The sequence below is a fragment of the Otolemur garnettii genome, unplaced genomic scaffold, assembly GCF_000181295.1.
Source record: "Otolemur garnettii isolate 467f Iridium unplaced genomic scaffold, OtoGar3 scaffold00233, whole genome shotgun sequence".
Classification (NCBI taxonomy): domain Eukaryota; kingdom Metazoa; phylum Chordata; class Mammalia; order Primates; family Galagidae; genus Otolemur; species Otolemur garnettii.
Genome location: NW_003852628.1, coordinates 848,698 through 850,840, shown reverse-complemented (window position 1 = coordinate 850,840; position 2,143 = coordinate 848,698). Strand labels below are relative to the sequence as shown.

The 2,143-nt window shown below is 56.8% G+C and overlaps 1 protein-coding gene across 1 annotated transcript in view; it reads right to left on the bottom strand.

Annotated features, from left to right (window-relative positions):
- Nucleotides 1–1,921, bottom strand: part of SERTAD1 (SERTA domain containing 1) — a 4,426-nt gene extending 2,505 nt beyond the window's left edge. The window contains exon 1 of the mRNA XM_003802108.3: nt 1,817–1,921. The gene's annotated coding sequence lies outside the window, so the exon portion shown is untranslated. The remainder of the gene's footprint in view (nt 1–1,816) is intronic.
- Between the last annotated feature and the right edge of the window lie 222 nt (nt 1,922–2,143).

The window sequence follows — 2,143 nt, the reverse complement described above, 5'->3', positions numbered from 1 at the left end:
TGTGGTCCCAGCTACTTGGGAGGCGGAGGCAGGAGACTCGCTTGAGCCCAGGAGTTGGAGGTTGCTGTGAGCTGTAATGCCATAGCACTCTACCCAGGGGGACAGCTTGAGGCTCTGTCTCAAAAAAAAAAAAAAGAAATAGAGTCTCACTTTATTGGCCTTGGTAGTGTCGTGGCATCACACAGGTCACAGCAAACTCCAACTTCTGGGCTTAAGTGATTCTCTTGCCTCAGCCTCCCGAGTAGCTGGGACTACAGGCGCCTGCCACAACACCCAGCTATTTTTTTGTTGCAGTTTGGCTGGGGCTGGGCTTGAACCCGCCACCCTTGGAATATGGAGCCAGCGCCCTACTCACTGAGCCACAGGCACCACCCCATAAGTATTCTTTAATGACATTATTATTTCTTCAATGAACCACTGGAATGGCCAATATTAACCTTACTTTTTCTACAAAGTAGCTGCTTCATATAGTTTAATATTTACTAAATGTCTACTGTGTATCAAACAGTAAATAAACACAGGAAATGTACAGATAACAATAGGAAGAACCTAGAAGGTCCTGGAGATGGTCAGGAAAGGCTCCTGTAAGGAGGACATTTGAACTGAGGCTTCACGCAAGAGAAGTCAGCTATGGGAGGACCAGGGGAAAACAGTCCAAGAGGGAGCAACGAACGCAAAGGAAGACCAGGAGGTTGGCTGAGATTCAAATGAAAAGACACAAATGCGGCTGACACACAGAGTGACACGGTAGGGAGACTAGAGAGGGGGATGGGGAGCAGGCAAACAGCCAGTCACAGAGGGCCATATAGGCAGAGGTAGGGAGTTTGGATTTCATTTTGAGTATGGTGGGTAGTCAATGAAGGGGGTTGAATGCAGAGAGAAGAGTTGTTGTAAGCTGACTAGGTTTCCAGAAGATCGCCCTTGGTTGCTTCGAGCAAGACTGTGGCTCAAGCCCCTTTGGGAGGCTACTATACCCCCTGGGACAGGAGATGATGATGGCCTGGGGCAGAAGCTGATAGTGGACGTGAAAGGAAATTGGTTGACGGAGGACTTAATTTGGGAGACGGAGGGGACAGGGCTTGCCGGGAAATATTGACGGGTTACCGGGGTCTGTCACTGAGATAAGTTTGACGACCCTCACTCTTCTCCCCACCGGGGTGGGGTGGGGTAGGGTGGTGGGGCTGTCGTTTTTGAGCCCTAGCCCAGCCTACTTTGGGGGGCCAGGAAGACTGCAGGGCCCAGTCCCGAGAACTTTACCTAGCAAGACTTTAAGAGTGACCCACCACACTACTCATACTGGGTCTTCCACCCATTCTCCATAGACCTGGAAGTCCGGAACCGCAGGAATTCAGCCCCCACCCCCGACTCCGCCCCCCGGATCCCGGCGCCCCCTGGCGGTGCCCAGACCGGCTTCCCCTGGGATTCTGGCCTCTCTGACTCGGGGACTCTGTACACCGTAGCGCGTCCCAGCTGTGGTTCCTGCCTGCAGCCCCAGGCCAGGGAAGCCCGGACCCCAGGCGGGCTGTTGTGTGCTCCAGGCCTCCGCTCGCTTCCGGCAGTGGAAGCGGCTCCTCCCGGAGCGGCGGCGGCGGGGGCGGGTGAGTCACGCAGTCGGAGCCAGGGAGCCGGCGCCTCCGCCCCCTTCTTGGGCTGCGGCGTGATTCACCCGGCCCGACCGGGGCGGACCGCACGTAAAGGCCCGCGAGTCTCAATCCTGGGGTGCCCCAACTCGCACCTGCCGGACCCTGGGATCGAACTCGCCCAAAAAACCAGCCGCCGGTACCCCTTCTCACCCCAAGCCCCTTCATTTACATACCCTGCTCACTAGCTGCCAATCAGAACGAAGAGATAGCCACCCAAAGCCAATCAGGAAGCAGCGGCGGCGGCAGCATCGCTCGCTCCCTCTCCTTCAGCAACCGACGCCTGGGTTGTGAGACGCAGTTCTGACTCCGGCGCCCGGCTCCAGCCTCCTGACTACCCTTAGCTACCGCCCACTTCGTGACGGCCCCACCCTCCACTCCAGGGATTGGCCCAGGACGGAGATGGGCGGAGCCTGAAGGAGGCATGCTCTAAAGCCGGATGGTTGACTTCAGGGCGCATGCCCGGACTGCTGCCTGAGGGAAGAGGAATATGAGGGGTGGCT